General features: G+C 39.0%; 1 pseudogene; it reads right to left on the reverse strand.

Annotated features, from left to right (window-relative positions):
* Positions 1–1,372: 1,372 nt before the first annotated feature.
* LOC131254245 (transcription factor MYB20-like) overlaps positions 1,373–24,986 on the reverse strand; it is a 64,100-nt pseudogene continuing 40,486 nt past the window's right edge.

Below are 24,986 nucleotides of genomic sequence, written 5' to 3' on the forward strand. Positions count from 1 at the left end.
TTTTTTGTTGGAAAACATTAGATGGTTGAGAGGTTTTTCAATGGTGTATACATTTTGAGAAGATTGAGACTGTTTTGGTTTTCGGAGTATAGGCTTGAGTGATTATGTTTGTTTATTTATTTATTTCGGAGTATGTTTCAACATTAATCTGGTGCCGTAATCAAACCAAATCTGCAATCTCTTCTCTACATACTAACAACTGACTTGTTAGAAATTGAAAGATGAAGAGGACATGACATAGCTTGTGTGTGTGTGGAAATGAGTCTCTTTGCATTTTGTTATGTGCCGGCACTGTGCATATTGGTGCCAATCGTGGACCCACCCAAATTGTGGAATAGAGCATGGCTAAAATTGCCACTGTTTTTGCAAAAAAAAAAAAATGTTTCAACATTAATTGCTGAAACTTGCTAAGATTTCTTTTCTTGAAAGATAATATGCCATTACTCGTTTGTGATTCGTATACATTTTACCATCGCATCTGAAGTCTAAGTCATCCTCTGCTTCATTCATACAAAGAAAGTTACCTTTTACACTGACCACTGCCAACTTCAGAATACTCATCTAGACATCAACATGCATTGGCTATGCATTTATCTAAGTTGGTCTTCATTATTTCACTTTGTATTGAAGATTCTGATCTTGGCTTTGTATCTGTTAATGCTTCAGCAATCTAGTTTCAGTCTGTTGCATTTGAAACCTTAAAACTCATATGATATTCCATTATGACAATAGAAATGGACTTGGTTGTCTCTCAAGAGCTAGATGTCTTAGACTTTTTCACCCCTAGTTTATTATGAAATAGTTCATCCTTAAATAGCTGTGATGGTACTTAGTTTAAGGTAATTGGAAATATCGTTGGTTGCAAAACCCAACTCTTTTTAGCCCATAATTCTTTCAGGCTACTAAAAGGGTCAACTAGACTATTCCTGAACTGAATCATGATCTCAAAAATTATCTATGAACCAAGGGAGATTTAGAAGGAAACAAGAAGAACAAGATCTAGTAACATGTTCGCATGATAAGAGACAAGCTCAATTCACACAACCAAAGCATAAATGTGAAGAAAGAGTGTGCACTGAACTGAAAGGTCAACATTAAAAGAGATAACCAAGTTACGTTTAAGATTTTCTTTATTTGCATTAAAACGCTCCTTTTTCCACATTTACAATCTGCAAACTGCAGCTATAATAATTTATAGAAATTTCAAATTCTCATACCTCTCTCTCCCTCTCTCTTACTTTCAAAGAGAAAGATATTACAGAAAATGACCCATAAAACTCCACTCTACAGAGAATAAAATGGCAAAAATCATGATGGGGTTTCTCAATTGCCGGATTATTCTCTAAATCTTCTAATTCCAAATAGACCTAAATGAGAAATTCAATCACATCAGCTCCAACTTCCACGAATCATACTGATTGAAAGGATCAACTGCTAGTTTCCTGTCACCATCATCACAAATCAAATCCCATCCATTGAAATCATCCATCCCCCACAAGTACATAGGGTCTGCCCAATCCAAACTAGAAAAGTCAAGTTCTCCAGGCAAGGTGGAAGAGCTTGAATCACAACAAGATGAAGAAGAGGCAGATGAGACTAGGATTTAATTGGGTTGAATCAAAGGGACCTCATCAGTACAAAAGATGGGAATTGCTGAGGAAAGCATCAGCTTCTATAGAATTCAATGCACTTGTAACGCCATTTTCTTCTTTTGAAAGTAGAGTATTGTATTGCTCTTGTTGTGGTTGTTGCTGTGGCTATTGTTTTTGTGATGGTTGTTGTTGTTGTGGTTCTTCAATTGAAGGAGAGAATGGTTTATGTGTGATGGGGTCAATGCCCATCTTCTTTAACTTCTTTTTAATGTGGGTGTTCCAATGGTTCTTTATTTCATTGTCAGTTCTGCCAGGAAAATGCGCAGCTATTTTAGACCACCTGCAAGAAAAAAACTAATACAGGAGATGAGACACAATGAATATGGGTAGAATATATATACTAATGTGCTAAAAAAAATGTGGTCCAAATTGAAAAAAAAATAAAATGGGAATCTAAGATGGGGCCTAAATGTGTTGAAAAAAAAAAGACAAAAAAGAAAAAAAAAAGATGAAAAAAAGAAAAGAAAAAGGGTTGAGATGATGGGAAGAGTACCTATTGCCAAGACTGGCATGGAGATCAATGACCATCTTCTCTTCAGATTCTGATAAGAGGCTTCTCTTCAAATCAGGCCTGAGGTAGTTGGTCCACCTTAATCTACAGCTTTTCCCACACCTCAGCAATCCTGCAACAACACCCACAAGCAAAAATTCAAAAACTAAATAAATAAGTAAAATAAAATAAAAGGAATGCAAAAAAAAATGCAAAACACCTAAGCTAGCTTTTCATCTTCTTATTTGACTAAATCTTTATCTTGAATTATTTAGTAGTTTTGCTTGACTAATCTAGTGATTTGTTTCAGCTTTTCATCTTTTTATGCGTGACAGAAGGTACACATTTCTATTATGATTTGTTTTGATTTTTTCTTTGCTTATGCGTAAAATGTTCTGATTTAAATATTAAGAACTACGTAGTGGCTTGATCCCAATCTTCCAACATTGGGTACGTAGGCAGCTGTTCATACTAGACCGTATCGGTGCAGCCACAATTTTTATTTTTTTCTCCCCTTCTCGTAGTGTGGATGCATTTTCATCAGGACTACTTGGCAATAAGAGTGAGGTGGATGTAAGTTCTCGAAACCTTACAAGGCTTTTAAACATAAACATTCCTCGTGACTAGTTTTTTGTGCATCATCATTCTACCATCAAGTTTCCTTGTATGATTGACCGTTTTTCTTTGGATGTCCAAAACATCTTTTGCAGTTTATATGTGAAATCATTAATGCTATTATTATAAACGCAGCATGTATAGCATTATATTATATGCATGCTACCGAATAAAGCAAAGTACAAAATCTCTGCATTGTAAGTATAAATTTGCATTACAAATTAATCAACAATAAAGGCGTAGAACCATAAATTCGGGTGGTTCAAAGTAGCAACAAGTCAAACCCATGCACAACCCATTTACTAAATGGGTCGAGATTCAAACTAGAGCCCAACCTAGAACCCTTGAACTGCAACCCAAGCAGACTTACTATATAGTCTAGAATTTAAGCCTGAGGCCCAACTTGAAACAAATTATTAGGCTCAAGTCCGACTCAACTTGACCTGTCTAGGTTTGGGATTAAAGCTATCTATTACTATTTATAAGCTTCTTAAAAGTGGGCCCAATTGGGGACAGAGCAAACTCCTACCTATCTACTTAACAGAACTCATTTTATGGCCGAACCTGACCAACGGTCCATTAAGTGTGGCTCAAACTTTTCTAAGAAGTGGGTTGGACCAGCTCAACCACTAACAGATTTGACCCATTGCCATGCATAAATCTCAGTCTCATTTTATTTTAACATCACAAACAAAAAACTCTTCACTTTATCAGTTGCCATGTTAATGTTGTTCACTTTTTGCACTTCGGATATTTGAATACGATCGATTGTTTCTTTCATTTTGATGTTCTGCTTCCTGTAGCCATATTGGCATTCACTGCTGTTCTTTAATATTTTTGGCAGGAGGTTGTTATTTTCCCTGATTATCTTTCATATGGGGATAGTCTATTAACTCGGTCTCAATTAACTTTCTTTACCGATCACATCAAGCTTGAGGATTTGAATGAATGTGAAAGCAGCGGATCTGCTAATTTAGAATGGGCAACTGATAATCTCATTCATATTGAGTGTCAGCAAAGTGATAGCGTAGGTTTCATGATTATATGCGGTTGAGATTTTTTAGTCTTCTTTATCTTATATAGTTGGAGCTTATTATTTCGTGGTGTCAAATATGGTGTTTCAGGTTGAAACTGCTCTGGTTCAACCTCATCTACGACCAACTGATGTAGTGGGAGTCAATGAACATGGTACTTCAGGTCGGTGCACCTCCAAATTTATTGTTTGCTTTGGTACTTTCTCATTTGGTGTCCATTCCACACCACAGCTGGACATGTATCGGCAACTATTGGATTTATTTTTTTGAAAAGCTGGCAACTTTTGCATTCATTGACCTTCTGTCATACCGTTCTCTGAATCACTCATTTAAGATTTTATTCAAGCTGTATTGATCCTCCGAATCTTTTTTTTTATTTTTTTTATTTTTTTATTTTTTTTAAATTTATTTATTATGGTTGTCTGGTTCAAATTTTAATTATTAGCTTAAGATATGCTTTGGAATTGGGAAAATGGACTTGATTTTACCACTGTATTGGGTAATGTAAAGGGAATACTTGTATGCTAATTGAAGCTCTGATTTATCTAAAAACATCCTACTACTCCCAGAGCTGTCACAGCAACCATACACCTTCATGTTTGCAAACCTTACTCTGGATTCCCTTCACACTATCAAAAATCAAAGATGTGTCCCTCTTTAGTACCAAAATAGTATGTTTCCATTTCAATCTGCTGGAAAGGAAGCTTTTCTCGTGACAGAGAACATTGAGATCCATTTCAAACTGGTTTTCTCCTCCTCTTGTTCAAGTCAGAAAAAGAAAGATCCATTGGTACTTGTTTGTTCCCTTGGAGATTGGAGCCAAACTCCATAAAACCTGTTTCCTTTTGTCCGTATTGTTTTCCCAACTATACTTTGTATTGCTTTTATTTGGAGCTTGTTTATCTTTAATTTTATTGTTTAAGTTTTTGCCAATCTCCTCTGCAATTTTTGTTGTTCTTTGCTGATCAAGTTGCTATGTTACAACTTTCATTTTCCTTCCTGCTACAAAACTTATGATTCTTCTCTGTTAGTAGATTCCCTATGATAAATTTCATTTGAGAACTTCTCTCTAGGCATTGTGAAGTTCGAGTTTGCTGTTAGTGGTCCTCAGTGGCAAGAGAGAGCAAATGATTACATCATTGGCTGCAGTTTATGAGGCTAGATGGAATTCCATGCTTAAGTTTTTGACTGCCTGTTTATAGTTTGCATCCTTGTTTCTGTTATTAGTATATGCAAAGATGAATTGTAGCTTTCGTTGTTGGTTGGAAAAGAGACGTGCCCAACTCAAGAGCCAAGGATCCAGGCTTGAGCCCAGCCTGGTCTGCAAGGCATCATCCAATGATGTAGCACTACTTGAAAGAATTGAACTAGGATACATGACTAGAAGATCAGAACCTCCAAGACTCTACCAAAAAATTGAAGGCATAGGATTAAAAAGTTTTGGAATCATAAACCTTCTTTATCCTATGTGGGATGCCTATCATTGATTTGAACTGTCTTTTCATTCACAAAACTTGGGGCAAGCCATAGTTCAAAAGTCACACCAAGATGATCGTAAACATCTGATCAATAGTGCGGAAAATGGACCGTCAATATTTTGTAAAACAAAATAGGTCCAGTCATCACTTGAAACATCTATTATATAGATCTCACTTTGTACTGTTTATGATTCCGAAGTAGCGCTTTGGTTCAATGATTCTAACCATGTGAGCTGTTACCAATTTTGTGAATAGGATTCTTATCAAATAATAGTGTGAATTATTTTTTGAATGACTATTAGGTGCAAGATTAAAAAAAATAATAATAATAATTTATCAATATTTTTTTTATTCACAGATATTTTAGCGACGGACCAAATCTGTCGCTAATTTTTGAACATTGAAAACGAATTCTCATATTAGCGACGGATTTTTGACCGTTGACAATCAACGATGTATTTGAGGTCCGTCGCTTTAAGTCATATTAGCGACGGACCTTATCTGTCGCTAATATTTTCAATGATGACTAATTTTTTGAATTTTGCCGACGGTTTTTTTATTTTTTACGACGGATTCTATCCATCGCGATGATGCGACGGACCTTATCCGTCGCTGATTAAACGACGGATTTTATCCGTCGAAAATAAAAAACGACCCAGTAAACAACGACGGACCAAGCGACGGACGAAGTTTGTCGTTTATTTGGTTTTACGACGGATTTGGTCCGTCACAAATAAGTTCTTGGAATTGTAGTCCTATGAGAGATGAACCCTCAGTCACCCGTTCTCATAAAGCCCTAACCCTAATGCTTGGGAAAGAGAAAACAAGAGAGAGAAAGAAAGGTGCATATGTACAATCTTATGAGTGGATTCTTACGGTCTTATCATATATATATATATATATATATATATATATATATATATATATAGGCATGCTCACTTGGTGCTTGTGCACACCTTTGCACACGTGTCATGGGCCTCTAATCCGAACGGTACATGTGATTCAACATCCCAGGAAACCCTTGGGACCAATTTTCATCCTGATCTAAAAATATGGTGGGCCATAGCAAAGAGAGATGCAAATCAAGGGAGAAAATTGTTTTCTATTGCCGTGGCCCACCAAAGTTTTAGATCAAAGTAAACGTCGGGCCCTGGGGTTTTCATGAGGTGTTGCATAAGGTGGACTGCTCAGATTTTGGACTCACATAAAGTTCTCACAAGAACTTGTTAGAAATGGTGTGCGGCTGAGCATTTGGCTACACACACATATCCATTCCGTGTGTGTGTATAGAGTTTCACATGTTTTCGTGCCTTTTCTCTTGTATATATGGGCCTTCACCCACCGCTTTGCACTACAAAATATCTTCATCCATTTGAAATACATCCCTCAACGCATTCACCATTCAAAATCCTTTCATGCCATAATCATCCTACCATCACGTGGGTTCAAGCCTCTACCTTGAACATCCACTGTGGGATTTATAATAGGACATGACTAAAATAAATAAAATATGTTTTCTTTTGCAAACACCATTTTTAATCAAAGAATCTTTTGACTTGAGAAAGTCAAATGTGCTCGTGACCAATTGGTCTTGTCATTCCAATTGATTTTTTATTTTAAATAATCTATATAAAACGACTACTTAGTGTGAATTCTTATTAAACCATCATTGGACGCACAGGCTTCCACTCAAGTAATCCAACCATGTATCTCATCCTTAGTCTCAAGGATAACAACACATGTCAAAATATTTAAAGAGATAATAACACCTCCATGACTAGTCCTAGGGTCAAAGCACATTTGGATGGAGTGCTTGTGAATGCACTCTCCTTTCATGGGATAGAAGAGCACTCTTCACATGATCCATCATTCAATGTCCCATCTTGTATGTTGTGCACACTCATGTACTGATGTTAGAGGAACGAGTCGAACCAAGTCGACCTTGGCATAGCTCTACTTAGCTCGGCCACTAGCTGACTCCAGCTCGAACTCGGTTCGGCTTGGTCCTCGAGCCTGACTAGCCAACTCGGATCGGTTTGGTCAGCAACTTGGGCCAGTTCGAGCCGAGTTCAAGCTAATATCGAGCCTGTATGGCATTTTCACAAACACATGGTGTGCACTTTCAATTTCTTACTGTATGTAAAATAGTAGTAGCTGTTTATAGGTATTTCATCAAACACCTTGCAGGCAACATCAAAATCAAGAAAAATGGGTATTTGTTTCGTATACATATCTTCCTTTCCACCAGCCGACACTTTGTTGAGTCATTTCATCAAACATTTGGGGAGCAACATCAATATCAACATAGCCGAGTCACCGAATTGGTTCGATCCGAGTTCGATTCGAGTTGAGGTTCAATCTGAGTCAAGTCAAGCTTTTTCGAGTTGAGTCGAGCGAGCTAGCCAACCTAACTTGGTTCGTGTACAGACCTAACTGATGGGGTCCTTAAGTCATCTGAGACAAGACAACATGTTTTGTTATACTATTAAGACAATTATCAACCCAACGGTTTACATGTGCTAGTCCAAGTATTTGATAGTTGCAAACACCATTTTCATAGACAATGTTCCTTGAGCAATATCTTTCCCATATCAGTAGCTTATCCATACGCACTAAGCTCAATACAATGTACACAAAGGATTTCATGGTTGTAACCTACAATAATGCTTATAACCATGCATGATAATAGAATATTCTCATTAATAAATCAATCAACGATAAGTCTGTCATGGGATAGAGTGTTGATTCGTCTTTCTCGGTCACATAACCATTTGACATCATAATTTCAAAACTCGGTAAATCAATGAGATTTTCATACAAGTCACATGAAAACTCTTTCCTATGATTGGCTTGGTAGCGATTCGTGATAACCGACAAGTCAACATGCATACTGGATTGACTCAACATGACTCATGAAGATTTAGGCCACGTTGCTCTAAGCATAAACTCTCAGAAACGAAAACTAAAATGAGGTGATTTGAACCCCACCTATAAAAGAGGAGAGGGAGCCTTTACACAAACACTTTTTTTTTTTTTTTTTAATAATTATTTCAAACATTTATTTTTATTTCAATATTAATAATTTAAGTGTTTTCCTAGGGTCCCTACCATTATAGGTTCCTTAACCACGTCCCCAAACCTTTTGAACCGCACATGAGATGCCCAATTGATGATTGGTATAGCTCATTCAATAGTATTGACGGGAGCAAGCCATGGTGATTTGAGCTAACCTGTTGAATGGTGCCAATTTATTACTAGCATTTTTATTTATTTTTTTATTTTCTACGAGCCATAGATCATATGGTTAGAATTATCAAACCAAAGTACTAATTTGAAATCATAAGCAATATAAAGAGGGATTTATTAATAAGATGTTTTCAAGATGATGATTTGAATTGTTCTGTTTATTGGCTCAATCGTAGCTATCCATTGCCCATGTTATTGATCAGACACTTAGGATCATTCTATTGGTGTGATTTTCGCACTATGACTTGCTCCTATTTGTACGAACAAATGGTTCAAACCAATAATAGGTTACACCATGTATCATTTAAAAGATTTGTGGATGTTGCTAATGTCTCGACAAAGGTGGGGACGTGAGACATCAGAAAAACCTAATTTAATATTGATTGTGAATTTATTCAGTCTTCAAGTCAACCTAACTTGATTGCATATTGAGTGATTTAATTTTTCAGATTTCTGTGATATATATACATGTATGTCAGTCAATACCGTTAAAAGTATAGTTATCTTCATGGTAAATGGAGAAAATCATTCAATATGATTAGTGAGGACCATGGACAAGTGGCACAAGCAACAGGAATCCAAAAGGTGATCGAAAAACTGATTCGTGAGGACGAGAGAGAGAGAGAGAGAGAGAGAGAGAGAGAGACCGAGCACCTTGATAGGTTAAAAAGTCCAAGGAACACCTCAGACCAGGAAAATACCAAATCTATTCATTAACTGTTTTTAAATTTCTAAAGCTAGATTCATAACTTGAAATGGGATACACTCACCATCCACCCAGATAAAATAAATAAATAAAAGTGAAAGTGGGGTCAGGCCATTTTAATATTTGCTTTATACAAATACATAACTTTAATCAAACCAAAACTCTAACAAATCTCTCTTTAATCCTAATCTCCGACCAACTTGGAGTCCCAAGTCCATGTTAACAACTAGTAGATAGAAAAAAAGAAAAAGGTAGATAAGGTTGACATTCAGTCATCATGTGGGACCCATAATGATGAACACGCTTGATGAATTTTGGGCCCTTGATCAGGCTTCACAACAGTCTCAATTAACACAGGGATACCGTATGCAAGCATTAGTATATTAGGCTAAACAGGCAACTTAACTAGTAAGGGAGGCAATGAGCCTGACCAAGCTTGGCCCGAGCCCAGACCAACAATTAAGGTCCATGGCTTAAGCTTGAGCCTAAAATTTTTGTTGGGCCGAGGCCTGACCCAACCTGGCTTGGCGTGGGGCGGCCCAAATTAATAAAATCCTTATTTCCAACTTAAATGTTCCTAATATATTCAAGGATCAAATAGGCCACACATGCACAATGAAATAGTCTTGAGAGAAATGAAACAAAGGGTCTACATTCAATATTCATGGCTGTTAATCAAGGATTAGAATGGCATGTTTGTAGTAAACAAGATATGCACAAATGAAAACAGGTCTGCCAGGGCTGGGCAGGGCCTGGTCTTGCTAAAATGACTTGAGCCCAAGCATGCCCAAAAATTTATTAGGCCATGCATTCCAAGTCCAAGCCCAGCCCATGGCCAAGCTAATAGGTCCAATCCCAGTCCAATATGCCAAGTCTAGCTTGTTGGGCATTGCCACCCTTATTATCCAGTCCATGCTTTTGTTGATACAAACTGGAGGGTCGTTGCGAACTTCAGCCGTTGCATTAAGTCCCTTTTGTGTCTTTCTCAGTGACCAAAAACGTTTACATGAGTGGTTCAGCTGTGGGTGGAGATGCAAATGTAGTCTCAAACTGAACTATTTCAGCCCTTTGTTTATCTATAGGACACTCAGACCGTTCATGTTCAAATGAATAGAGCCATAGAATGAAAGATATTAAATATTCATACCAAAGTCGTTTGGCATCATGGATTTGGGGGAATTTGAGGGCATGGCTGTTTGGCACATGAAGTGGCACAGTAAAGTAAATGGGTGTTTCAAATCCGGTGTAAGCTTGAATTACATCTAAAATCTTTCTAAGAGTTGCACGTGTAATATGTGTCACTGGGCTATTAATTTATTGGACACATGGCCCACTAATGATATCCCAAAATAATCAAATTATCAATATCATCACTATAATTACTTTAATACGATAATCAGTGCCATCCAAACATTATCAATGTAAATCAATGATTAAAAGTCATTGGTTAGTCATTCGGATGTGATGTTGTGTGGTGTGTGTGCTTGAGGCACACACTACCACACACTCACGCCATGGCGGGATTTCACCACCTATGGGTACTCAACCCTCAACTAGGTGTTGAAACTCTAAGGACCTAGACTTGGAATTTCATCATTTTTGAGTAAAATATATATTTAAGCGGGTATTTTACAACCATTGTGTCTAACGTAAATACTAATTAGAGATATTAAAGTTGATTTAGTAATTAAATTTAAACCTCTATAAATATACTATGCATAGCTATTTTTGAATCAAAATTAATTTTGAATAAGAGTGCTAAACATAATTAATTGGATTTCAAATCCAAGGGGTACCAAATGGACGCTCGGAAACGGGTCTTACTATTATTATTTTAGCTACAACCCATTTACGTGTGCCATACCTGTACGTTGAGTCAAACTCTGGATTGTCCATTGATTCCAACGATGATGTGGCCCACCGTAAGTGCGGAGTGGCCTGGTTTTTGTGCCAGGTAATCTTTATAGTGGGCCTATTATTTTCATGTTACCTATGTCTCACATGAGTGGCAGATTTTGGAGGAAAGATGGTACGGTCCCACAAAGCTGCAAGCCGATTGGCTGGAAACGGATTGGCTACTCCCTTACCATGATTTATGTGTTACATCCATACTGTCCATCTATTTCTTCAGATAATTTAATGGTATTATACCAAAAAATGAGGTATATCCCAATCTCAAGTGGACCACATTACAGGAAACATTGTTGAATAAGTGTCGACCATTAAAAAACCTTTTGAGGGCCATAAAAGTTTTGGATCAAGCTGATCTTTGTTTCTTCCATTCATCTGGGCCTGTATGACCTAATTAACAGATTGGATGTAAAATAAACAGTACAGTGGGCCTTAGGAGGATTTTAATGGTGGATATCCAATAAATATTTTTTTCCTGTGGTGTGGTCCTCCTTAGATTTATATACCTCACTTTTTTCGATCAAGCTCTAAAATGATCCATAAAAATGAATGAACGAAGTGGATGAAGCACATACATCATAGTGGGGCCCACAGAGCACCGACAATCAGCCACGGGGCTGGTGGCAGGGGGAGTAGCCAGTCTCTGGTGTCTTCTCGAGAGCTCCGGGTTGTACGAACAGTTCAAAGGAGATCGGCCCCACGATGATGTATTTGTTATATCCACACCGTTCATCTATTTGGCAAGATATGATCCAAAAGTGAGTCATATCCAACCAAAGCTCAAGTGGACCACACCACAAATAACAATGGAACAATGATTCTCACCACTAAAACATTCGTAGGGCCTGCCATAATATTTATTTTCCATCCAATCTTCATAAATTCACACAGGCCTAGATGAAGAGGATAAACAAATATCATATTGATCTAAAATTTCTCTGACTCCCTAAAAAGTTTCAATGGTAGACGGTCAATTCCCCACTGCCTTTTACAGTGTGGTCCACCTTATCTTTGCATCTGTTTTACTTTTCGGCTGAAGCCCTATGGTGAGCTCACCTAGTGGATGAGCGGTTTGATAAAACTCATACCTCGTGGTGGGACCCACATAACTTGGTGGTGTCAACACACCAGCCAAGTCGGTGGTGTGTGGTACACCAGCCAAGCGGATGGGATCATGCTTTAAAATGATGTCGCCAAACATACGAACGGTGTGGATATAATAAATACATTATTGTGGGGGCCATGTAGCTTTGAACTCATTTGAACTGTTCGTACAGACTTGGAATTCAAGGAGCGTCAGCGCTCATCTTCGCACGACACGTACCCACACCAGCCAAGCCGCTTCCTAAAGGTTGTGGCACCCTGTATACCTCACGATGAAAATGAAAAGCTTTGAGTCATCTCTTGCAAGTGGTATTATTGGCAAACCTACTCTCTACATCATACTCCTACCTCATGGACACGTGCCGCTGGGTTGTATGCATATGAGATCTGCGCTGTCCTTTACGTTGATCCTTTCATTATACATTCGTATTATCGAGAAATGGACCGCTCAAGTCATTAGGTGGACCACACATCATACCAATTGAACACCATCGATCAATGTAATTTTACTGTCCTCTGCACTGTACATTTATGAATTTGGTGAACCAGAAAACGTATACACGTGTACAATGCCTTCCGTCAGATGAACTTCCTATCCCCATTGGCACCTGCGTCGGTAATAGAATTTCAATCCAAGTCGATTTCCCCATTGTATTGAGGAGTGCTTGTCCGAGAAGGAAAGTGAATGATACGCCTGTCATCATATTGCTTCCAAGCGGGGATTCGGATAGCTACGAAAGCTCTTGATGCACATGTGCCATGTATCCGAACCATTCAAACAGTGGGACCCTCTTTAGACATGTCATGCATTCTGCATGGATTGATCAGCACGCCTGGCCTCTGATTTTTTTTTTTTTTAGAACTTTTTTTTTACTTTTTTCTTTTTTTGTTAATAAAAAATGCTCTAGGCGGGGCTCTCAGAACCATTTGTAGTGCTTTTAGTTTCATTGATTCAGTTAGACAGTCCAATCGATTGATCTGAACTGTCCATTAAAGCCCAAAGCATATTCTAAGATTGCCTAAATATAGTGATTCTTTTAGAATCACAATCAATCCGTGTTATTCTCAAACAAGTAGACGAATCAAATTGTTGATTAGACATAGTTTTGTATAAATGATCTTAACCATCCAATTTTTATTAATATTTGTCAGATTGGTGTGATGATTGCATGGGATGCACATCAGTCTAGATCAATGGCTTGGATACTCCAAATGTTCCAATTCAACCAAATGCAACTAGGAATACTATAACCAGTTAGTGTTTTGGGTGTACCCAAGTATCTCTCTTTTCTTAATTAGTGTCGTTTGCTAGTTGGTAAACGGTTGTAATCATGGTAATGAATGCATATGGCTAAACTATGTTATCACACTTTCCTATGTTTCACAGTAGCTTGTATTGTTCTGGCCATGTCCAAATGAGACGTCGGTGTATTTTGATAGGTTTTTCCAGTTTGTTTTCTTTTTTGGTTACATTTTGATCTCCAGTGGATCTCTATGTGTGGAATCACGGAGTTTCATAACTTAGATGCATAATTATGACTGCAGACATTATTAGAAAATTTAGATTTTGAGATTTTTTATTTTTTATTTTTTAATTATATTTGTTTAAAATCACTAATGGGTGCCCTGTAAATTTGAAAACATGCATGTCCATTAGAAACATGGGCACTATTCAAATCTCCATCCATCGCTACCATTAGTACTGGGTCATGATAGTCATCACAAGATGTAATCACAAGTGGAATGGATCGTAATCACAAATACTAAGTAACACCACATTAAATATAATCTACACGTGTCTATTTTCAAGTGGTCCTGCCCCTCTCTGCCAACAAACACCTAACGTCTGTACCTAAAATTCCACTCGCTCATAAAGTAGGTTCATTGTTAATAATTTTAAAAAAAAAAAAAAAAAAAAAAAAAAAAAAAACTTTATAACAGAATTATCTTCATGTACTAAATATGATCACCACAAAAGTCAAATATGCACTAAAAATACTCCACTTGTCCTGCGTCTCATAAGAGCTAACCACTTCCTTATAAGTTTTATTAGCTGCCACGCCCTTCATTAGTGGATCTACAATCAAAGCTTTACATTTGTTTAAACCAGAGATGCTAAATTTGTCCCATACTCTTTTCTTCATATATATGTTTTAAAGGCCCAGTTAAACAAGGGACAGACCCATTGTTATCAGAAATGAATGCCACAGCTAATTTGTCACTGCAACTTCAAATTACAAAACTTAAAAAATCTTGCAGTCATATAACCTGGCAATTGCCGAAGATGATGAAGCCAGAAGCAATCCTAGAGATTTGTCTAAATACAACTCTACCGGCCACCATGAAAATGAAATCTAAAGTGAAATTTCTACTATTGAGGCAACCAATAAATACTAAATCCAAATACTCCATCGAACCCAAATGATTGGCATGAGTCCGACGCAAGGAAGGACGTGAGGCCGAGCACCGTCTTCCTCAAGGGGATAACTATTACGAATCCATGGAATTTCTCCGAACTTCTCACAAAGACTTCTCGAATCCATGAGGAAAAGAACAACAAAAATAGAAAATAATTTCTATAAAATTCGAAATTGATTGATGAATAAAATAAATGAGTCTACAACCTTTTAAATAGGGATACTAAGCCATGAAAGAAATTTTGGGAATCAAATTATAACTAAAACTCTTAGAAATCACAACTTACTATAAATAGTAAACTTACTATTTATAGACAATCATGATAGCTACTAGTGCGCAGGGTTTTCGGCCAAAAATAGTAAGTGTCCTATTTGGCTTCACCACGACTATTCTCATAATTATTCTAAGCATTTTTCATGTTGGGCACAACTTCTAAAGCCCAATGGATGAAGAATTATAATCAAACTAAAACTTACTAAAAACAGGAAAACGATAGTCAATTGAATGGTATTTTGCAAATCTGGCTTAAGCAACCCAGCACGGCCAGGTTGGGAGGCTAAAGTAGCTCGTCTTACCCCAAAATCATATATTTTAATTACGCTTGAGAACTCATTCCAGTTTGCAAGATATGTCCGTTTTAAGTTCTAATTGTCTGGATCATCTCTGTTTCCAATCGTGCCTTTTCTGGTCCATCTTGGCCATGAAATTATCTGCGACCCGCTCTACATTAGAGTCCCTTCCTCGACATAAGTATCTCAATAGCATTTCCAACTATTCATTACATGCCTAGACGAGTAAAACTCAAGCAGAAACTAAGCTCCCACTGCCTATATAAAGGGATACAAAATACCATTTATTGTGCATTACAATAATTAAACTTATCACCATAACCTATAGACTCATTTGCATTAGCAAAAATTTGCATACCAAAATCACTTAGCACCCAAAAACTTCACTCTCATTGGCTTGACATTTATACACCGATCAATAATGTATTCATGCAAGTTAATTAATGAAGACTATCTTCATTTGCATACCAAGTTAATGGAAAATACTGGTTGCATCATATGCACTCCCTTCTTTTCGTCCATATTAAGGAATGACACTTCATCCAAATTCGGCATTTCTTCTTCATCGGGCTTCATTCAAGGAACCTCATGATAATAATCTATGTCAAAATGAAATTGACATGTCATCAAGAATGACTTTTATGAGATGATTCGTCCATTTTCCTTCCCCAAACACAAAACTCAGAAACTCATTCACTCAGGTAGTTTATCTCATCTACCTAAAATCAAGAATCTTAATTTGCAGTACCCTTGTCACATGAAAGGAGATAAAACTAAAATCTCTTGATCTATCAGGATAGCCTATAATAAATTAACCAACAATACTGGGATATATGAGTTATAGGGTTGGGACTTCATAGGAAAACCTCATCAGAGAAGTGCCTAGAGGTTCTTCTTAATGAGTTTGCTCAGAATCTAAGAGCATGGATATCAAAACAGTTGCACCTTATTCTAATTTAGTTAATTTTTAGACATCATCTACTAAATGAAGACACCTCAATTCCATAGTATTCACGATCATGGTTGTCATGCCCCAAACTCAGAAACCGGGCTCATAAAACTCTCGATCAACAAATCCAACGCCAACAGCCTCCGTAGTACTCCATTCTCGGCTCTCGGCACCAATACACCAGGTTCCGATCCTAGGATTCTACAAAGAGGATTTCAAACATGATTTTGAGTCATAATAAGCATAACCATAAGCATAACTCACGAACAATAACCACAAGAATACCAACACAAAATTCACTATGATAAAAAAAAACTTTAAGGTACAATGCATGTGAATACAAGATAAGAATAACGGAAACACCTGAAGCTCGATTGTACTCTCCTACTGCGACTAAGCTTCAGCTGCATCCTGGCGTCACCTGCACATATCAATCGTGCATAAACTTATAGAAAGCTTAGTGGATGGTGAGAGTGTGTGCGCAATATGAGCGTGCTTAGAATGTTATATCAGAGTAATGTAGAATCATGTTGATGAGTACATGAATGCAATCAGCCGTACCAAGGCTATGCGGTACAAGATATGAATGTTATCGGCTATATCAAGACCATGCAATGTGAGATGCAACTTAAGCATGCCAATCCTCATCCGAGTCCACATATCAATGCAGCTCATCACTAGAGCATCAAATATCAGTACAATTCTCACTCTAGATAATCACCGGGGTTTAGTACACTCCAAGTGACACTACCTATTTTCCAGACGCGCAGTCCAAGTGAGCGTAAGAAACCTCACTATCCGCTTGGCCAATAGTCTGTCAATACCTATCCGACACGTCATAGCAGACCCATTTACGAGCTGGTCATACTCAGCCTATTAATGCCCCCTACCCTCAGGCGGGTAAGGCCACATCCTTTTCCAACCGACCACGACACAGTGGGAAACGCAACTTCCTGGTATTCGACTCTCGTGCGCTCATGTATCCACTCGGTCTCAACGTTGGAGTCATCCTCTAGTACTATCAGGTTTGTGAATTTTCACCCGGGGACATTATGGTGCCTCGATGCTAGTAACAGTATTTCTGGTGTCCAATCCTTCCATCCACGATGTGCCTATGAAGGCAACAACCCTAATGTCACTAGGGCGTACAGTAATCATGTCATACAAATGCGAAATGCATGAATGACACTATCAGTCATGAAGCAATTCTGCGCGTACCATGCGCTCATGTGGGGCAACTCCACCTATCAGGGAGCCCATAACAATCTGTCCGAAGGCATATGGTATAATCAACCACTCATCATATTAAGCATACATATGATGCATATGAGCACAAATCATGGAGCTATACTAAACATGTTATATGGTGATGGACTCTACTCATAACAAAGATGGGCCTAGACGGTCTACACACTACAAGTATGGGCCTAACAATGGGCCCTAGGGAGAGTTATAATGTGGACATTTAACCATCATTGCTCTTACAATGTGGACATCAAACCATCATTGCTCCCAAGGCATACCACTATAAACATCATTATATACATCATGGTAGAATCTCACATCACAATGGGCCTCATATACATCACATTTGGCCCACACAAAGGCCTCACATACGTCTCATTGGGCCTCACCCATGGTCCTTATATACATTACATTGGGCCTCAACTCATGGGCCTCAAATACGTCTCAATGGGCCTCATATACATCAAGTGGGCTGCATCATGTGGGCCACTCCAATGGGCCAACATGCATCATATGGGCCGCACCAATGGGCCAACATGCATCAAATGGGCCACATCAAATGGGCCGCATTATGTGGGCCACACCGATTACACCGTTCATCTATTTTTGGAGATCATTTTAGAGCATTATTAAAAAAAAAAAAAATCATACCCAAAGGATCATCTGGACCATACCACAAATGACAGTGGTGATAAAGAGTTCCACTGTTAAGATTCCAGTGGGCCCACCATAGTATTTATTTTCCATCTAGTCTGTTCATGAGGTCATAAAGACCTGAATTAAGAGGATAAACAAATATCATATTGGTCTAAAACTTCTGTAACCCAAAGGGTTTCCAATGGTGGGCGTTCAAACCCACTATTTCTGCAATTTGGTCCCCTTGATACTAGATCTGTCTTATTTTTCTTCCCAAGCCTTAGGACTGGCTCACCAAATGGACGGTTTGGATGGGGGACAGATACATCAAGGTCCCCATCTCGTCCAGATGGACGGTTAGGAATAGATGCAGTAAGGTGGGCTGCCCCGTGGGTGTGGCCCCACCACAATACACACACACACACACACACACACACACATAAGGATTTACATCTGGTGGGTCCCACGTGGGGCCCACCACATGTATAATATATATATATATATATATATATATATATATATATATATATATATATATATTACTTTTACCTTATTCAATTCTTTTCTCAAGTCTTGTTAAATTCCCACCTAAGTTCTTCTACGGCTGATTATTGGAGTGACCCACTGATTAAAGGGGACCCATCAAATGCACGATGTTGATGTTTAACTCACATCATGGTGGGGCCTGAGGTGGGGCCCACTAACCCCGCGCCAACTAAGCAACGGACGCTGCTTGCTGCAATGTCCTCTGGATGCTAACGGCAACAGCGTCTGCTGTTTGTGTGTGTGTGTGTGTATGTTGTTTATCTGAAGATTTTCATAGGTGGGGCCCACATTAAGAGGATCCAGTCTGTCAGCTGGGTTCCTGGGCTCATGACGGGTCTAATAAGCCCAATATTGGATATGTTTTGATGCATAGAAACATCGCAGTGGGCTCTATCAATTTCTCACTATTAAAATGATATTTAGATGGTGTGGCCTACCATAATTTCAGATTACCTTCATTTTTTGGCTCAACGCCTAAAATGAATAGGAAATTTGGGTGCACGGTGTGGATCAAATACATATGTCACAGTGGGTCCCACCGCCCTAGCTGGACAGTGTGGACACCACACGTGAGGCACCTCACTGTCCTAGGATAGTGATAAAACACATGCATTACGGTGGTTCCCGTCCACAGATGGACGGTGAGGGTAAAACCCACACATCACGGTGGTGCCACGTGGGTGGGCCACCAAGGTTTGGATCAAGCTATTATTTGTGTTTTCCTTCACCTGGGACAGGCCAGTAGGCCTGACGCTAGACGGTCCAGCACAACATAAGGATGGCATGGATATAGTACATACTTCTTGATGGGCCACACACACACACCAGGTGGGCCACACACCTCTTCATCATCACCATGCAAAGGAAAAGAGAGAGAGAGAGAGAGAGAGAGAGAGAGAGAGAGAGAGAGAGAGAGAGACGGTGTAGTTGAAGGACCTCGCCACTATGGGTCCGTCATATGATCATAATACATACACCAAATTGGTCCCATCACAAGTGAGCCATCGAATTGAAAATCAACGGTAGATCACCCACCTATTGGCCTTCTCCTTTAGTTTGTTGGACTCCTAGGCCCCTTAACTTCGACCTTGGTGGAGGATGATGAAGTTTTGATGGTGGGGATGAGAGATTGGGTGGTAGACAAGTGGGCCACACTTGGGTTACTCTTGGAAGGCTTGGACGTTGGAATTTTTGTTGCTTGGGAGATTGTTTGAGAAATGAAGGAGAGGGAGAAGTGATGGATTGATAAGGGATGGGTGGAGTGAGTGTTGTAAGAAAGGGAATGGGAAGGCATAGGTTAGTTTGAATTTTGTGTAAAAGAGGAATGGGTGGGGAGAGAGAGAGAGAGATGACTTGGGAAAAAGAGGGAATGGGTGCATGTACTTATGATAAGGTGAGGTGGCATGGGGTAAGGATGATGTACTTGACTTGTGATTGATGTGTACTTGATTGATTTGATATGACAGGTCGTAGAGATTCTCTCAGAATTTGCAACGCGTGGCATTTTCCTCGAAATGAATGCAGGCCCATATCTTCTGGCTTAGGTATCAGATCGGTGCGCAAGTCGCAGTGTTGGAACCACGGCGATGGCGCGGTAGCAAGGATACAAGTTTCGGGTTGAGTCGACTTAGATCTACGGGCTACAACTTAGGATTGACCTCAAATGCCGATTACAGGTCGAGGGTGTAAGTGCTATAGTTTTTAGCTCCTATAAGTGTCAAATTTTGTAGTGTCAAAACATCTTGGAATCTGTGTCTTATGTAGAGCATCTACATATTCAAGACAATGCATCTTTCAAGAACAAAGATCTTTACTTTAAGAACTTCAAAAGCAAAATTACATGTTCGTGTTCAAGTACAACATCAAGTATGAAGTCAATATTTCAAGATTCAAAGTTCAAGCTTCAAATCAAGATAAATTTCATGTACTTTGGACCTCAAGCTTAAGCTTTATTGTTAGTCAAATTCAAGCTTCATAAGTCTCAAGTTCAAGCTTCTATACATGTCAAGATCTAAAGCTTCGTGAACTTCAAAGATCATCTATCAACCTAAGGAAAATAAGTTTTAATGTTCATACATTAAGTATAAGGTATGAATGACCTTAGATTGACCATAGGATATGTTATTTTGAATACATAATTTAAATTGGATCATTTTATAAGTGGATAGACTGTTTCTCAACTAGTCTTGGACTATGTTCAAGTAGTCCTAGCACTGGCTGGACCAGTCCAAGAATTCCTCGACCAGTCCTAAGTCTGTTAGTGATTTTCAAGAATTTTTGTTAAATCCTCGACCAATCTTGGAGACTGCTCGACTGGTCGTATGAACAGTGCTCGACCGGTCATATGAACAGTGCTCGACTCGTGCTCGACCAGTCCTACAACCTTGACTCAAAGTCCAGCAACTAAATTGGGTACCACATGACCAGTCGTGGAAAGGTCTCGACCGGTCGTGGAGGCCACTCGGCCGGTCGTTTAAACCCTACGACCAGTCGTGGAACGACTTTATCTTATCGCACCCAAATTCTAAAAGTTTGTTGATCCCAGGACCAGTCATGCAGACCTCACGACTAGTCGAGAGTCCGATTTCTTCACTTATAAATAGAGCACGAATTTCAGAGTTTGATATTCAATTCAAGCTAAATCAATACGCCACTCTGAGAGATAAGTTAGTCATTTTGTTAAAGTATATCATGCTTATTTAATATTCTCTTAATTTAGCTTTGTTATATTTGATTTTGTATTCTTTATTCTAATCATATTTGAAGAAGGGATTGAGACTTGCCCTTTTATTGGAATCAAAATGTAATGCCCTAAAAATCGGGGGTCGAGCAAAGCTCAACTCCCGAGTTCTAACGCATCACTTATGCAACATAGATAATGATGATTAAAATGTTGTCCATATTAGTGCATTAAACATGAGTGGGATTACACCAAAATAGCATATCATACTCCAAAGTTACTTAAATTGAGCAAGTGGAAGACTGATTAACGTATACAATATGTAAGTGTTTATTAATCCCCAGAGTATAAGTATGTTACCAGGCTAAATAAATACAAGAGTTTGTTCCAAAATTTACAAAATATCAAAATGTGACTATCAAACAAATCCATGTAACCCAGTAATCCCGTCGAATCTGAACAAGGTCTACAGAGACCCGTCTGATAGCTGAATATAGGAGAATTCCTCCTCCTCATCCATGAAGTCGGGCTTTGCTGCATAAGCCTCGCCATAATCTACATATAAAATAGAGTTTGGTTAGTGTTTTAAAACACCGTCCCAGAGTGGGAATGAGTGATCAACTCAGTGGTACTATAAGGCAAAGGTTAACTGTTATCAATTTAGTCAAGCAGTACAACAATTATGTCCTAAATACTCTTGTTAATGCAAGAATGATATGCGTAATGATGCATGCCCTCGCCTGCACTCCCTTAGCGACATCATTTCATGATCGCGCATGACAAACTCTTAAAATGTGCGCTTCCTCGCCAAAGCATATGCAATGCGGTGCATGGTCGTGTTAGCCAAGTAATTTATTAGGCTTACTCATACATCAGATTTGAGAAGCTAAGGTACCTCCCTTTATATCACTTATCCAAACAATGATCCATCTGGGGTCGTCAATCCTAGTTAATATATACAATAGGCATGTCGTAGGGCATCACCCCTGATAGAAAGCAGTGGATAGGTAAGCTCATGAGTTCACACTCGAGGTCACTACGGAGAGGCTCGTCACCATCAACATAGGCCCATTTTATACTCGAGGTCACTACGGGAGGCTCGTCACCTGAATGTATGCCGAAGGCCCGAATACAGTGTCACATACCACCGTATTCGGCTCACAAGTTTGGGTTGCTCACTAGTCACTACGGGGAGACTCGTCACTCCAGCATAGGCCGACAGCTCGACCACGGTGTCTCATACCACCATGCTCGGCCATTGAGTCTTAGCAGATCTTGGTACCATGGTTGAAACGGGTTTACATTGGTAAGTGGTACCTTGGATTCAAGCAGTTGCATCCATACATGGAAAACACAGAATAGGCCAATCGGGTTATTTGACAAGTGCGATTGGTACAAGCACACGTTGAATTGATCGACATGGAGCGCGTAAGCACTCCGCGTGGCCTAACCACTGTCGACAATCAGCGTATGACTCGGATTCATCGAACGTATCTCATGTGGCGAAACTAGTCCAGCCACTTCGTCGGGAACTGTTACCGATTGCCTTGACTGCGTAGTAGTCCCCAATCATACTCAAACGCAGCATGTGAATACATGTGATATTCATAACGGCATTTAACAGACAATTTAAATATAAATCTCATTCGAGCATTTTATCAAACACATTGAACATATTGTTACACATGCATTTTTACCATAAATCACGTAGTAACAATTTACATTACATGGAAGAAACTATAACTGTGGACAAGGTAGTTGAGAATCTTATCTCAACACCCTTGTAGGAAGGGATTTATCAAACAATTTCTCATTCAGATACTTTATCAAACACCTAGACTACATAATACTATATACAGAAACTGAATTAGTTATAACATATAATTTGACAAATCCATTCATAAAGGAGTTGTCATACACACAACACACATGTATTCTAAATTAATAGTCATGGCAAGCATAAATCATAATTTCACTTTCATTTAAATATTTCAACAAACACATAGAATGCATTTTAGTACTTAACTAACTTTCTTCTAATTTCTAAAGGATTCGGTCATTAAGGATTTCTACTTGAGGTGGTACTTGGGTCTTAGTACGAATTTTTTCGAGACATTACAATCTACCCCCCTTAAAGAAAAATTTTGTACTCGAAATTAGTACCTTTCCGTACTCCTCGAGAATCTGAGAGTAGTTCTTATGGACTTCGGCTTTTGTTTCCCAGGTCGCCTCTTCCTCGGTGTCGTGCATCCATAATACTTTCACAAGAGGGATAACTTTGTTGTGTAACACTTGTTCCTTCCTATGCAGAATACGTGTAGGTCGCAGTACATAAGTAGTATCTTCATTCAACTGCATCTGCTCTCATTTGATAATGTGAGTAGGATCACGAACGTATTTCTTCAGTATCGATACGTGAAATACGTTGTGCACGCCTGCGAGTGGTGTGGGCTAAGCAAGGCGGTATGCTACCACACCCACTCGGTCTAGAATCTGAAATGGGCCAATGAATCGCGGTGTAAGCTTCCCTTTCTTACCAAAATGAAGAACTCCCTTCATTAGGGAAACCTTAAGAAACACGTGGTCCCCAACCTCGAATTCCAACTTCCGCCATCGCGTATCGACATAACTCTTCTATCTGCTCTGTGCTGTAAGAAGTCCATGCCTAATAATGTCAATCTTCTCAGAAGTCACCTGTACTAAATCTGGGCCAATCAGGCTTCTTTTGCCAACTTCTGCCCAACAATGGGGTACTCGACATGGGCGCCCATACAGTGCCTCGTAGGGAGTCATGCCAATGCTTGCTTAAAAACTGTTGTTATAAGCGAACTCTGAATAGGGAAGATAGTCATCCCAACTGTCTTTGAAATTGAGCACACATGCTCGTAACATGTCTTTTAACACCTTATTTACCCGTTCCCTTTGCCCGTCAGTTTGCGGGTGGAACGTGGTACTGAACTTTAGTTTTACCCACATTGCTTCCTGGATTCGAGTCCAAAAGATAGACGTGAATTGTGTGTCTCGATCCGACACAATCTCCATAGGCACTCCATGCAGACGTACTATCTCTTTGATGTACAGCTTGGCCAAATCATCTACTGAGTTTGAGACTCTAATCGGGAGGAAATGAGATAATTTCGTCAATCGGTCTACAATCACCCAAATGGAGTCGTGTCCCTTCCTCATCTTTGGTAACCTAAAAATGAAATCCATAGATATGAAGTCCTACTTCCATTCAGCTATGGGCATGGGCTGAAGCAATCCAGGAGATTGGCGATGCTCGTCCTTGACCTGCTGGCACGTGAGACAACGGGATACAAAATCTGCTATATGGGCCTTCATGTTGTCCCACCAGTACGAACGCTTCATATCTTGATACATCTTTGTACTACTAGGATGCATCACCATCTTCAAATTATGAACAGCTTCGAGAAGTTCCTTCCTCAAGTCATGAAGATTTGGGACGCATAGGCGGCCACGATAACGTAAACCCCCATTTGAACCAACTCTCCATTCAGAGTCTTCATTGTCAGTTGTCTGCTCTCTTATTTTCACCAACTGTTCATCCTTTTTCTGAGCCACAATAATTTGGTCATCAACAAGTGGCTGGACGCGGATGTGTGCAACGCTCTCGAACGGCTCCTCTACTGTAAGTTTCTGTTCGAAGTCTCCCAAAAACTCAACCATATTCCATTCCTGTATCATTA

This window comes from Magnolia sinica, chromosome 8, assembly GCF_029962835.1.
Source record: "Magnolia sinica isolate HGM2019 chromosome 8, MsV1, whole genome shotgun sequence".
Lineage (NCBI taxonomy): Eukaryota > Viridiplantae > Streptophyta > Magnoliopsida > Magnoliales > Magnoliaceae > Magnolia > Magnolia sinica.